This window comes from Struthio camelus, chromosome 1 (genome assembly GCF_040807025.1).
Source record: "Struthio camelus isolate bStrCam1 chromosome 1, bStrCam1.hap1, whole genome shotgun sequence".
NCBI classification, from domain to species: domain Eukaryota; kingdom Metazoa; phylum Chordata; class Aves; order Struthioniformes; family Struthionidae; genus Struthio; species Struthio camelus.
The window spans coordinates 122,741,157-122,755,484 of record NC_090942.1 but is presented as its reverse complement, the minus strand read 5'-3'; the positions used below and the strand labels follow the sequence as shown (position 1 = coordinate 122,755,484).

The window sequence follows — 14,328 nt, the reverse complement described above, 5'->3', positions numbered from 1 at the left end:
GATTTCAATAATACCATTTATTATCCTCTTTATTATGTCTAAAACGGCAGACAGTCTGTCATATACACAGCTTAAAATGCAATAATCGGGAAAAGAGAGTCCCTAGATTTGTCTAGCAATAACTCTGCAGTTACAGCCTGATCTGAGCATACGTTATTCCATCATACCACCCAAAACAAGACTGGCAAGGAGAAACCTGAAAGCTTCTGAAATATTTCCAGAAACAACTTAATAGATATGATAATGTGGTACATTAATTAGTGTTTAAAGCTTGCCAAAGATTTAAACGAGTGACAACTGGTCAGGTTGCCAGCTAAAAGTAATATGGGTACAGAAATTACACACCTGAATGCTATTTTTTCCCTAGTGAAACAGAAGAGAAGAAAAGGGGAGATGACTCATTTAAGATGATCTGTGCAATTAGAAACAAGCTAGGTTTCAGACTCACAGAGCCAGCATTTCTTACGTAACAATGTGGAGCATAGGGTGAGTTACACTTTCTAAGTTGTCCCATGGACAATAGGACTAATCAAACTAATTTCCTAGAGATTTGTGCCCTTCTTCTCCTGCTCTTTGCCATTCCCGGTCCCTAATTCTGGTACTCCCTGGCTCTTGTTTGACACCCCTCTAACGGGGGGGCACAAGAACAACTGCAGAGAGTACAAGCATAGGCCACAGTACATGATGCAGCCAGTTAGTTACGAATGTTCTGCCTATTGCAAACATCTGTTAGCAGCTAATTGACTCACAGTGCAGAAATGATTAGTTCTGCCACACTGGGGCAACAATTTGGGTTTCTCTTGCTCACAGTAACTGATTTTCACCAAAGTTTTGAAATCTTAATTATCTTAAAGACTTGCAGTTTTTCATGTGTGGTTTAACTTGCCCAATAGGTTTAAAAGATACTAGGGAGAAAAAGCAGGCTAAGAATAATAGATGCATTCTTGTTTCTGATGGAATATATTACTGGGACTGTGATATCTGATTTGTATGTTTGACTGCAGTTCAAGGGAAGTTTGGTAAAAGTGACTGGCTGGTCAGCAGGTGCTCCATTCAGCCAGCTATGCACGAACACCCAGATTTAGGTATGATCTACTACTGAATTCATATTGGCTACTTAATTTTGTCTACCTACCCATTTGCTGCCACATAGGACTCTGAAACAGGTTTATATTGCCAAAACCGTACTAGCAGAGCCCATAGCTAACAACATACATCAACTTCAAAAGTTAATAACTTTAAAGTTATCTTCATAATTTCAAAGTTACCTTAGGGGAAAAATGATCACGGAGAGAGAGAAAAGGGAAAGGGAAAACTCCAGCAAGTGGCCAGTCAGGAAGAAAAGTAATGGGCTCCTTGGACAAGCATCCTCCCCTGGGACATTCTCCCCAGCACAGCCGATGGTAGGGATGAAAATGATGACGGTGATTTTTGCTGCGTGTTTTTCCCAGTATGATTTATTTTTTCATCAGGACTCACGTGAGCTGCTTGCTCCTATTTATAATCCTTAGCACTGACTGGAGCAGGCTTAATAGGGTGCAAATGTTGCATGCTGATGGGTTGCTTTTGCACATGCATATTATTGGATAACATTTATCCAGTATTTACTACTCACTACCCAGTTATGCACTGAATTTTGCTTTCCTCAAATATAAACTAAAAACTACAAGACAAGGTGTAGGAAAGGGGAAGAAAGAGGAATTAATTTCACACTAGTGGCAACTGCTTCCCATGAGGGCCCACCATAACAGTAGTACAGTAGCTTGCAGGGGCTTTGAAGCTCACACCATGAGGATAACAGCATGAGACCCACAAGGGAATGGTTACTGCCTCAGAAGCTTAGGTGGAAGGATAGACAGTCATGAGCAGAAGGCAGGTTACAGGACTGGAAATGAGAGGTCTTTAGCATTACACACATGAAGACACCTAAGGCACTGTGCAACACATTGAACTGTCAACATTCAGCTTACCATTTGTGGAGTTTGCTGAGAGCACTTCTGAGTATGAAAACCAGTGAACAAAACCAAAATCTATTATTGCATACCATGGAATTGTCTGCTTCCCAACGGTATAAATCAGTGTCAAGAAATAGATATACAGCACATCCACAGCTATAATGGCTTAAAAGCACTAAACTTTCTCCTTCCTTGAGATTTCAAGGCCTGAAACTCATCAACTGCGGCATCTCACAGAGTTAGTCTCCTGATAGCACTATAGCACTAGCAAGCGCTGCGCAATGCCCCTGCAGGCTCATTCCCCCTCCCTTCTTAGCTGTATCCTGCACTGTGGTCATAGCTGCAGGGCAGCATCAAACTTAGTTAGTATCTGGTTATCAAGTGGCAACAAAACCCTTCGTCCAGGAGCCATGAGGAAACATGCAGTGTAACTCACAAGGCGTAGACCTAGGAAAATAATTTGCTGCCTCTTCTTACAAGTGAACCATCCAACCACCTCACTGGCCAGGAATGTGAACACGAGATGTGGAGTGGTGAAGGCACTGCCTGACTGGAGTTGTAAGAGCACATAATGCCAGCCACGTATGTGATGCACCCATGACAAATGAGTGACTCGCTGAAGTCAATGGTCTGCATATCTCACCTCCCTTCTCAGATGCATTGGAACTGGGTAGGTTTAAGCCTGACGCACACTGTGGCAAACTCATTAAAATGCATGTAATGTGAAACCAAGTCCCCAGCTCATTTACCATAGATGGAATTATTCTGTTTTAGAGCAGCTGAGGACCTGGACACACTGCAGAATGAGAGTGGAGAATGCGAGTTTAGGTTGTCAGTCAAACTGGCTTCCCAGCTCAGCTTGGTCCCCTGCGAAGGTACATGTGTATAGTCCTGGCTACATGCAAGCAGAGAGTCCTCTCATATGCACATAACCTTCATCTACATGGGGCATATGCTTTCCAGGCCTCGAAACATGCCCCCAGAGCCAACACAGCTGCAGTGTCAGTAGTGGCAGGGCAGGACACAGCCACGGTCTCTACCCTGACTAGAAAAAAGAGGTGATCCTGTGAAGCTATAATATTGATGCCTCTCCCTATTAAATTCAACTGTATATATGTCCCAATTAGTCTAGTATTTTCCTCTGCTAGGTCAACCGGGCACCTGCAATATTTCACTTTCGACAAGGAAGATGTCTGGAAATACTAACAGCCTTGGACTGTAACTTTCTCATGAGGAAGATCTGTATGCTGGATAAGGGGGATGGTGTAGAAGGACAGGAATATGGAATTTCTAAAGAATGGGTTAATTTGTGAGAAAGAGAAACAAGAGGACGAAACAGTAGAAAGCTTAAGCAATTTGATAGCAAGAAAATGTTAGTAGGAGTGCATTTTGTACGTTTGAAACAAAAGGAATAACAGACAAATTCTGGATACCTTTCTCACCTTTATGTCCCCATTACCCACAATTTCCACTGAGCATGACACCTCTGGCAGCTGCCATATGCTTCCTCTGTGTGCCACCTAGATCCATTAGCAGTGCGGTTTCCTGATCTCTTGCCCTCCGTATGTTGGGAAGGAGAATGTGATCCCCAGATTACCTCTGCTCAGCACAGCAGCCGCGAAGCAGGACAAGAGCTAGAGCACTTTACGATGCCCTGACGGTGCCTCCTGCTCCAGGCAGCCTTGCCAGAAGACGTCCTCTTGCTGCAGCCTGCTGCGGCCATTCCTTGCCCCCAGCATGGTCCCTGCAAGCAAGCAAGCATGCCCCATACTCTCTCAGTGAGATTTTGCACACAACTGTGGTTAATGCAAATACTTTATGTAGAAATGAACTGACTAACCACAAATTGTTAGATGCTTGTGTGAAACTGAATGTTGAAATTCTCCATTTGGCAGCCATTAACATTGCAGTGCTGCGAGGCCCTGGTCTCGCAGCAAATCTCTCTCTGCCACCGTATTTAATGAAGAAATGGTTACAGACTGCAGATGATACCAGCTGTGTCCACACTCCAGACAGCAGCATTGCAAAGAGGCACCAAAGCTAGTTTTATCACATTGAGCTGCCCCTACAGCAGCTGATCTCAGCATAGACCAGATCAGCCTGTTTCTCCTTCTCCAGATTTATATCTCTATATTGCTCTCTGGCACTATCTCCTGACTGTATCAACATAATACAAAAGGGGCAAAACCAAAATTTTGTTATTTTTTTCTCTTCAAACATTCCCACAAACCTCCCTGTCACTCCTGCTCTCCGTTTTAAGATCTTCCTAAGGCTGCATCTCGACGGTACGTAGGGTTCACTGTGTGGTGTACCCCATGTACCCTGGCACTGTCCACAGAGGTAACTGACAGGAGCACACCAGAGCTTCCTTCCTGCTTTGTGCCCAGGTTGGAAACAGCCACTGACCCCAACACCCTTTCCATGCATCATCATAGTGTGCCTAAGTTTTGCCTGCTCTTATACCAGCTCTAAAATACATTTTCTTCCCTCAGTCCAGTGAACCAAAGCACTGCCTCAGGCCTTACCTAAACCATGCCGCTCACAACGTGCTGCCTAAACTCCTCCCATCAGTCCAGCTGCATTTACACCGCTTCCCGCTCCTTCCTTCCCCGCTGTACCAATTCCAAGTGCTGTGACGTCTCCTTTAACATCTCTGGAAGCCCTCCAGTGAAATAAATGCATACAATTTTGACAGCAATACCTCTGAGGCCTTCACACTGCCTTCGCTCCATGGCGTGACGGACTATTTGTCACTCACTAACTCACTCAGACAGAAACTGAGGTAAGTAACAAGATAATATTATTCTCCCTCCTCACTTGTGCTATCTGCCATTGTTGTCTGGAGTGAACTCTGCAGCCTGGGTGAGAGCGCTGTCGCTCCACACCAGCTGCTCCACTACAACTTGTAAACTCTTTTATTAGTGCACCCTGCAGCCGCCTGCCAAGTTACAGGGGTAATCAGCAATTCATCACTTGCAGCAGTCCGCTATATCTATATTCCATCTAACAGCTTCCCATTCTGCTCAGTTTTATTAGTCCCTAAGAGTGCATCAAGAATTTGCCTTGGATCCCTTCCCAAAGAAGAATGCTGGCTGCCAAAAGGATCTCCTCACATATGGGCCTCCAGTCCCCTTACACTCACATAGGCGTGTTCCCACATGGCCGATGAATCAAAAAGCCTAGAAAAGAGTGGGCAGATTCTACTGAGGTTACTGTACTAGGCTGCACTTGTTGAAGTTAGAATTACAGATTTATTTCAAAAGCACCTACAGTTGAATTTAAATTTGATTTCCTCCGGCAGCAAAGTTACGGGGCTATTTTTTCGCTCTCAGAGCTGTAGGTTTCTTAGCCTTAATACTTCGCAAACACAAGATAGGTTGCCAGGTAAATCACGTCCTTGCTCATGCTCCAGTTCTCCTTCCGCATCACATTCGCGTAGTCCTCAGCTGCCCGGGACAGAAGTAGGTGGAATTCTTCAGTGAGTCCCTGCTGCGGCACTTCAAACCCCTGGAAAACCATGATCTCAAATTAGCACCCCCAAAGTTACTGCACAAATTATTTAAGGGCATTATCTAAGCTCCTGTTAAATTCCTCCATAGATATATGTAACTCCAGCCACTGGCGGTACCCCTTCTGTCACTGGCAGAAACTACTTGCTGAAGAGGACAGCACAATGCAGAGAGAGGATGTGGGCAGCTCAAGCTACATGACATCCACAACATTTATGTGCTTCAGTTTGTGAGGCTGTTTGGCTGGATCTAATCCCTGAGAAGGTTGTGCTGCATAATACGGGATAGATTTTAATAGAAAGGTTTGCTAATTTTTGCTTGCATAATAAGACCAACTCTATACCAAGTCTTCATTATACTTAATTTCTATTACTGCTTTTATTGTGTAAGGAGATTTTGTGATTATATTTGCACTATCTAAGTCTAGGAATAAACTTTAATTATTCTACAATTACTCAAAGACACATACATACACAGCTCATAAGTAATTCCATTTACTCTAGATGATTAAAAAACTCTGTATTGGGCAACCGAGAAGCTGAATAGATTTGAACGAGTTCTCAGGGAATTTTTAGTACAAAGTACTTTCTAATAAAATCTATCATATTCAAGCTTCAGACCAGCAGGAAGTGTTTTCTCCATACCACAAGAATTTTTGAGATTTTAAAAGTTCTGTCTATTGTGTGTCAAGACACAATGCAAAATATAAAAAAGTCAAAAAAAAATTAAAATATTAAACAAGGTCAGCTCAGGTCACACTGCCTAGATTCTAAGTGAGTGAAATGTTTTGTTTTCACTTAATCTTATTTTCTCTCTTCTGACTTAGTACTTAAAAAAACTTTTGCAAAAAAAAATCAGAATAGTCACTTTGACCTCCAAAATAAACTTTTCTGGATCAAAAGGTCAAATGGGGTGTTGAAAACTTTCTGAAAAAGGGTTTTCCAAAAAATTTCAAGTCAGAATACTTGTTACCACCATATCTGTTTTCAAATAGGTTTTGGAGAACCTTGGGTTTGGAGAAAAAAACAACAACAACAAAAAAGAAAACAAGAGTTGTTCAATGAATTTCTGAGAAGGTCAATTCAAGGTATCCAAAGCACAACATCTGATTCTGTTCTGCATTGGATTATATCAATATTTTGCAGCCAAATCTGCCTATTCCTGCACAATGTTAGGAAGACCATCATTCCATCAGAAGTCAGTTAAACTGTAGGGCACCTAGGAACCAGACCAAAAATGTGAAAGATATGGAACACAAACAACAGCTGAGCCAGTCCAAGATAATTTTGCTAATTGAAAACATTTCAAAGAGATGTCAGAAAAGTATATTTGTCTCAGCTGTCTTTATACTAGACTAGGAATAATCTTCCCCCCCCAGACACAAGCTAAAGCTAGCACAAAAAAAACCATGTCAGAGGTGCTGTTTAACTTGAGGAAATGCACTTTGTTGCTCATACCTGATCCAGCTGAAATTCAAACTGCCACGTTAGTGCACTGTCCCGTATAAAGCACTTGAATGGCTATTTCGGGCTGAGACAGTCAAAACGTAAGGCAATACCAAATGTACATTGCCTCATTACAGAGCATATGGTTTTAATAAAATGCATCTAGTGTCACAGCATACTGTCAAATCCTAAGCTGAGTATTTGGAAGTACCTGTCTAATGATTGAGCACAGAAATGAATTCACAAGCCCTGTGCCTAGCATCACAGCAAAAAAATACCACCTAGTGGGGACAGCTCACAAAAATATTCCCTTGACCCTTGTGCAACAGGCAATGAAAGCTGCAAAAGCATTCCTTCCTCCACTCGTTCCTACAACCTGAAATGACAATTTTGAAAGCTTGATGGCTCTGTGGCAGTGCTGGCTGCTTGCTTTCTCTCCTTCACTGAAATGGGCTGAAGCTGGTGAGGGAGGAATTCTGAACCCCAGTAGCTGACAATTGGCCCCAAATCTCTGCCATATGAAGTGAAAGAAACAGATCATTAAACGCTTACTCAAAGTTGCCATCAACATACAAGAAAGGTTTTTTTGTGTCTGGAGTCCCTGCAGGGGTACAGCTCCAAACCAGAGACGTGGGGCGGGGGGAGCAGGATGTAACAAAATCCTGTGGCTGTGACTGTGACACCTCTTAGGATAATATACATGACACCGTACCAATGAAAACAGGAGATAGATTTAAAGCCATTTAGGCATCTCCCCATAGGTCAGTGCCCAGCTAAGATACTTCTGTTGGTGGATCCCACGTCTGTGGCATGGCAAAATGTCATTATGCTCATTGTCATGAATGCATGCAATTTTGATAGGGTCTTAGAAATATTCTATGTGTAAAGTCAAAACAAAAAAAAAAAAAGAGGAGCGAGAGACTATGATAAGAAAAAAGGTTTTGCAAACAACACTAGTTTGTTAGCATGGTTTCCTAGGAAAACAAGGCATATGCAATTATGCGGTCTGTCTGCTAGACTCCTCCTTCCCTCTCATCACTTTCAAACCCTCCATGTGAGATTCTCTACATTATCTAGCATCAAGCAGCTGAACAGTGCATCTGTGCTGGTAGGACAATCACCATATTTCTAGTTGAAAGAAGAGGAATTTAGGAGCATCTTTAACATGTATCTGGGAAAGCGGGCTTCCTTAGGCCTGCCTCTCCCACAGCAGCTAACTCTTTGCAGCCTGGGGAAGAGGAGATTTGGCAAGACATGCCAGCATTGTCTCCCATTTCCAGTCGTCTGGTAGAAATAGCTGGAGTTTCACCCCTTTAGCCCTGGGCAGCTATCTCTAGCACACTGACTTCTGCTGTGTAGCTAGTTATCTGCTTTATTCACCTGGGGATATCACCATGGTAAAACAACTTAGCTCCCTGGTTCACTTCCCAGTCCTGTTCCCCCAATCATCTGTATTTATTCCCTTCCAGTTTCTCCACTGCAGTGAATGAAATAGATCCTTGCAAGACAAAACCTGGATGTGCCTGTGGGACAGTTTGCTTCAGGGACCACCCTGTGTGGAATGTGGGAAATCATATTAGACTTGGCTCCATCACTTTGATGCAGTACTCTAGCAATACCTTGCAGACTTGCTACCATCAAAGCTCTGAACACTTTCAAGTCAGAGAGCTTGCCAGCTCTTGACCCATCTCTACCTACTCTTTCAATATGTTGCCAGCATATAATCACCATAGCATCCAGTGAGAACACTATTCGGGAAGGCTAGAACAAAACTCTGACATTATTTCTGGCACTTTGAGATGAAAAGTCACAAGAAATTTAACGCTCACTTTTTAGATGTTCTGTATGGGCCCTAAAGGCAACCCACACCCCAGGCTACACAGTGCCCACGTGGCCAATCCACTCCTGAAAGCACAGAAGCTACTCTGCAGCATTTGGCCTGCAGGTCAGGGATTGCTCCCTGGAGCAATGTAGGCAGAGCCTATTTCAGGAGCCAGGAACTAAGTGGACGTACTTCAGGCCTCTGTTTACAGTATAAGAAGAATTACATCAAAGAATGTGACATAGTCCAATAATAATCATATGCTGCAAATGATAACGATGTCTATAAGAGAAAAAAGGGTGAATGGGAAGTCATTTTCAGGTGCTCTGAAATGACTGAACGGCTACCGTAGACTTCACTGTATGCATTTTGTGGTTAGAGTTTAGCCTCAAGTTTTGCCATCCTAATAGTGTTCACGGACTAAATTCACAACAGAATAAAACATACCAATCATCTCTTGCAAGAAAAGATGATCTGTGCAAAAACTAAATGAGACCCTCAGCTCACAATGCCTCAAAACATACTATTATATGATACATCACCAGTAGTCAGCTCAGTGGCTACTGAAACAGAGCAACTGGTGCACTCCTGTCTTAATGAAATTAGTTATTTTTTGCCCTTTGCATCCCCATATTAATTTACTGAAAGAAGTTTCCAGCAGTGATGTCCTTAGAGCAGGTGTGAGCTGAAGGTTTTGCTTCTAGGAGCTTGTGTCAGATCGGGGTGGGGGGAAAGAGTAGAAATCGACTCACCTAGCCAAGACAGGGTAAAAATTTGCAGCTCCCCAGGGATGATCTTTTCCTGCCAGCTTGCAATCTGTGTTAATTTTTTTAAGTGTGATACCAAAAATACTGCAAATACGTAGTATCTGCTGGTGGGATGGTAGGACCAAGCAGGAAACCTGCTGGAATTCACAAATTGTATGTGACAAGTGAACATAGCACCACGTTTCATGGAAACAGCAAATTGGACACTTGCCTGATTCAGCAAAGAAGCTGTCTTTATAATTTATGTTTCATCTAAATTTTATCTGTCCACTAGCTTTATTTCCAACAAGACGGCTTTTGATAGACTATTCTTTTCCACTCTCTCCAAACTTCGTTTCCCTTGAAATCATTTTTTAAATTAGAATTTTTATTTATCAGTTGTCAAGCATAAAAAATAATTTGATACAGCATGAAACCTAGTTGTAGTATAAAACAAGGCTGAAGGATTGAACCTATAGTGAAAGTAGAATGTTAGTCTTCCATTTCATAAAAAAATATGAAACTTTACTGTCTATTGAATGTAAAGCTGGAATTTGGGCAACGACAGACACATAGGCAAGGTGCCATTTTGAAAAGAAAAAATGGCCACAGAAAAAAATAACCAGGAGTCCAGATCTTAATAAAATTTTGCTTTTGAAAGTCAAACCCACAGACAATGAATCCAGTCCAAGATGTTCTCCATCTGGATATCCTGGAGGGCAAAAATGGGTGGGGGGCAGGAGTGAACGATTTTAACAGGCTTCCAGCTATTGGTCAGACTCTCTTTATACAGTTGGCCTCTGCCTCCATGGTTCGGCAAGGTTAGGGCTAAATGCAGTTGTACGTAGTCACTGGGTGCACTGCTCAAGAGATATCAATCCAACTTAAATGTCTGGCAAAGTTTGCAGCTGCTCTTCATTGCTGGAATGTTTGCAAAGCTGATTTGGAATTGTAGACAGATATCATATTTGCTCCCAGATTAATCGGGCTCTTTTGCTCAGCAACACAAAGATGCATTGCTTACAATGCACAGACATCTGAAACGGCGGAGAGCCCTTGTGCCTTCTTGCTGAATAAAACTGTTTCAGAGGAAGAGATGGTGAGCCATTACACCTTGACCTTGTGTAATACATCTTTACCTGATGGAAAGAGAGCAGCTGCACCAAGAGTTGCTTGGGAGCCCAACAGAACCAACTATATGATTTCATTTCATGGTGTTTTAGAAGCCATTGTCACAAAAATCTGAGTGCATGATTCTGATTCTTCACTATATGGCAGGGAATACAAAACTTGGCAACAAGGACAGGAGATGTAGTTGGGACTGATTAGAAGTGGTTGAAAGGTTTCCTACTTGTTCCTAGGAAATCATTGTGGATTAGATCAGCAAATAAAAAAAAATACATCCTGACAAAGCATTTAGGAAAGTGTTGAAATGACTGCATTTGGTACAAAGAGGGTGTTTATTTAAATAAAAATGAAAAGTCTTAATGGTTAGAGTAATCTTGTTAAAAATATATTTTGCACTTCATGAAACTGCAACTGAAGAAAAATGAAGCAAGTATTTTTACTGCAGTAAGGTAAAAGGGTTTATACAGAGCTGACAGATTCAACAGCATTGTATAGTGCAATTTCTGGAATTCACTGAGTCCTAAGGAGATATTACATAAATAGGAAAAAACACTGAAAACATAAGAAGAAATTGTTGTAAAACTAGATGGTGAATAAAGCTATTATTCTATGTCTAGATGAATTACTGCATGAAAAATGCGTCTGTGACAGGTGAAGCTAAACTAAAAGACTGCTTGGTACAAATTGCAAGTACAAAAGATTTAAGAGTAACATGGGCCAGATTTTTTTTTATCAGCTATATGAAGTGTGCAACAGCCTGTAAAATCCATTCAACGTGAGCCTGATCTAAACTCAACTTTGGTCACTGGAAGGGTGTCAGTGGACTTTGCAGCAGGGCTTGGGATATCAGCATGGTAAACTGAGATATAAACTGAGACAGTATTTGAGCTATATGTTGCATAAAAGCAAGAGTGACTGATGTTTTCTCTAAACAGCACAGTCTGGACGACATTTTTGGAAGTGTGAATGTTTGGGGCAGAGAGGGAGTGTTTGTTCAGGCGTATCGCATTCCCCGCAGGCCTGCCAGCAGTGATCAGTGGGAACCCAGGGAGCAGAACAAATGACATCACTGTGAAAGCAAAGTATTCAGCAATGACATCACCACCTGCTGGGTGTGGATGAATTTTATTGTTATGTACAAAATATAAACACTCTGTGTTTATTTTAAATGAAGACTGATGACAGAGTTGTCTTTTCCCTGACACTGAACACCTTCAATAGAAGAAGGCTTACAAAAGCTCCCTGTGCAGACAAGGTGTTAGAAGCTTCAGAAGACATAAACTCTGGGGAAAATAATGCACTTTTAGAGCTATTGACGTAACGTAAGGAAAAGACAAGTGATTGTAGCAGCAGTAGCATTAATTCTAGCTTTGAACTGCATTCACTTTTCAGATCATTTGCTAACACTGTAAGTCAGAACTCCCCTCTTAAAAATACAGAGGATTGCTGTACTTATTGTTATTGAAATCCATTTTTCTCTTTTAAGTGGAGAACCTGGTTGAGTGATGGTGGAACTGAGATTTTAACAAAACAACATGGTGAATAATATTCACTGAACTTCACTGGAAGCAAACATCACAGAACTTTAACTAGTGAAAATGGTTATGTTACAACAACAGAGAGGCGAACTGTCCAGTACGCTTGTGCAAAAGTTTATTCTGTGGTGACTGACCCTTCCAGTTTAGCAGAAGAAGCTGAAGCTAGGCTATACATACCTCAAGACATCACTGCACAGACAGATCCCATTCTGTTTTCACAGGAGGAGAGCCGAAAGACCCAAAGAATCATTTTCAAAGCAAGCTGTCCTCCTGTCTTTGTAAGTGCTAGAATAGCCAGTATGCATTGAGAGTACTTCTATCAGAAACACCATTCATCAAGATGGGATGAATACCTGCACATGAATCAATACTAGGCCAAAAACTTCTTCACACAAAGCACAAATCACAGGCTACTGTGAGTTCTGTATCAGGCAGCAAACTTGTGCAGAGACCTACAGACTACGCACAAGTTTCGTGGCTGGCTACCAGTACTGTTTCTCCCATAAGCTCACCAATTCTTTTGCAAAGATTACACAGCGCCAGGCACTTCAAACTAATGCACAAGAGGAGGACAAATAAAAGGCTCATCAATAAATACTATTCTTTTGCCAGAGGCTTCTCCTAGATGGAAGGAAAGTCAAGTTGAAAGTCAAGTTCCAAGATTTGTCTAAAGGTAAAGTAACTTGTTCATGGCCACACTTCCGGAACGGAACTGCAGGGTACCGTTCAGAAACACACTTGCCAGGCCCTCACTGTATCAGCTAGTGTTATAAAATATCATTTCCCTTTTCTACAGTTCACAGAAACAGTTGGTGACAAATATTGAAAATAAATTTGGCCAACATTCATTTATTTTGTTAAAATGATGGAACAGCCTTTTATGCTACTTTAATAGAAAAATCCTAAAGCAACAGCAAGTTTCATAGAACATTAATTCTCATAGGGTATGAAATAACTCTGGCTTTGCTACATAAAGCTTGAATTGCTAGCTTGGGAAAAACTTCATCAGTGTTAGGCTAAATGAGAGAGCTCACGCTTTCCTAATGCCTCTCACATTTTCCAAGTTTCTTGCCTGTCAGCCTTCCAAATTTACATATCTACTATCAGTTTTTGTCATTTTCTAGTAGAATTCTTTATTCCAGGTATTTATGCCTATTTCTCAGTTGCTTTCTTTTCTCTCTTTTTACCCCCAAACTCAAAGCATGACATCAGTTTCAACCTTTCACATGGTCCAATCAGCCACTAAACTACTTGTTGCAGTTTATATTCTGCTACCTGTAGTCCACATTAAGTCTTCTTAGGAACATAAACAGTGAAAAAGTGACAAATCCACATTGGGGGGGGGGGGGGGGGGGGGGAATTACTGAGGTTGCAAAACCAGTCCTTGCAAGCAAATAACAAGAATTATGGTTTTCTGTGCAACCTTAATTAAGATTTTCTGTGCATATACATGATGATAAATACCTGGTCATGTACTTTCTTCTTCCCCATGGAAACCCTATCTCATTTCATGCACAAAATGGGAGGCAATTACCCAATGCGTTGCTCTACAATTTATTTTTATTGACACAATTCAGCCTGTAGCCCTGCCCTTATTTACAGCCCACCTTGCAAAATCAGCACTGAAAACTATATTGTTACCTCTCTTACTTACAGTGCTTATGACATTTGTATGGAAGACTCTCTCCAGCACGAAAAAAAAAATGGTCTTCAGAGATCTCCAGTGAGATACAGTGGGTATTAGCCCTCTTACTTTGCATCCGGACAGCTGGAACACATCATCTTCTAGAGGAGCCTATCTCTCTCCACTGACTAGACAAGGGAGCCTACATGACAAGTATGACTTTTAATGGCTTAAAATTAGGTGAGATTTATCGATTTGACCAGCGTCATTGCACTAATTCTGTGATGCAGGTAGAGATAAGGAGCAACATGCTTGAGCAGCATGCAACTCTTTACTAAAGAAGCAAACCTCTCTGAGCTGTCTCCATCCTCATTCAACAAGCAGCTCCCAGCTTCTGCAACAAGTGAGACAGGGGTCTTAGAGACAAAGGTCTTCTTTGCACTTCTCAACCCACCAGCATCGATGATCGGGATCATTGATGGAGCAGGAACTGCTTCTCCTGCTTTCTCTGCTCAAAGTATTCGTTGTCAAATAACCCTCAGAACTCTAAAATAAGTCAAA

The 14,328-nt window shown here is 41.7% G+C and overlaps 1 long non-coding RNA gene across 2 annotated transcripts in view; it reads right to left on the bottom strand.

Moving 5' to 3' along the window:
- LOC138061639 (uncharacterized) overlaps positions 1-14,328 on the bottom strand; it is a 60,363-nt gene that overhangs the window by 11,299 nt on the left and 34,736 nt on the right. The window contains exon 3 of one of the 2 annotated variants that reach the window (XR_011135552.1): positions 5,189-5,462. The exons of the other annotated variant lie outside the window; for it this stretch is intronic. This is a non-coding gene — a long non-coding RNA (uncharacterized lncRNA). Of the gene's footprint in view, positions 1-5,188; positions 5,463-14,328 lie in introns of those variants that run through there. 2 annotated transcript variants of the gene reach the window in all.